The sequence below is a fragment of the Salmo salar genome, chromosome 09 (assembly GCF_965601325.2).
Source record: "Salmo salar chromosome 09, fSalSal1, whole genome shotgun sequence".
NCBI lineage: Eukaryota > Metazoa > Chordata > Actinopteri > Salmoniformes > Salmonidae > Salmo > Salmo salar.
The window spans coordinates 46,541,857-46,542,816 of record NC_138299.1 but is presented as its reverse complement, the minus strand read 5'-3'; positions in this window follow the sequence as shown (position 1 = coordinate 46,542,816).

Here is a 960-nt window from a genome sequence, read left to right as displayed (position 1 = left end):
GTTGGACATGGTAAAGACCTGATAGTTAGGGATCAGGTTGGACATTGTAAAGACCTGATAGATAGGGATCAGGTTGGACATGGTAAAGACCTGATAGATAGGGACCAGGTTGGACATGATAAAGACCTGATAGATAGGGATCAGGTTGGACACGGTAAAGACCTGATAGATATGGATCAGGTTGGACATGGTAAAGACCTGATAGTTAGGGATCAGGTTGGACATGGTAAAGACCTGATAGATAGGGATCAGGTTGGACATGGTAAAGACCTGATAGATATGGATCAGGTTGGACACGGTAAAGACCTGATAGATAGGGATCAGGTTGGACATGGTAAAGACCTGATAGATAGGGATCAGGTTGGACATTGTAAAGACCTGATAGATAGGGATCAGGTTGGACATGGTAAAGACCTGATAGATAGGGATCAGGTTGGACACGGTAAAGACCTGATAGATAGGGATCAGGTTGGACACGGTAAAGACCTGATAGATAGGGATCAGGTTGGACATGGTAAAGACCTGATAGATATGGATCAGGTTGGACACGGTAAAGACCTGATAGATATGGACCAGGTTGGACATGGTAAAGACCTGATAGATATGGATCAGGTTGGACACGGTAAAGACCTGATAGATAGGGATCAGGTTGGACATGGTAAAGACCACCACTAACACACCTGATTCAGGATGACTTTAGTTCTAACATTCCCCAGTAGTTGCATAGTAGTGTGATGTCCTAACGACATCGCTCCACGTTTTATGAAACAGCAGGTGATGCTGTTGCTCAGTGTTCATTTAGGTGAATGTTCATGAACAGAGCAGATCATTCAGAGGCCACCAGAAACACCCTGCTTTGACTTAGAAACTGCCTGTACGCATAAGGAAAGATATGAGTGTGTGTGTGTGTGTGTGTGTGTGTGTGAGAGGTTACGTGTGGTTGAGTGTGTGTACAGTACA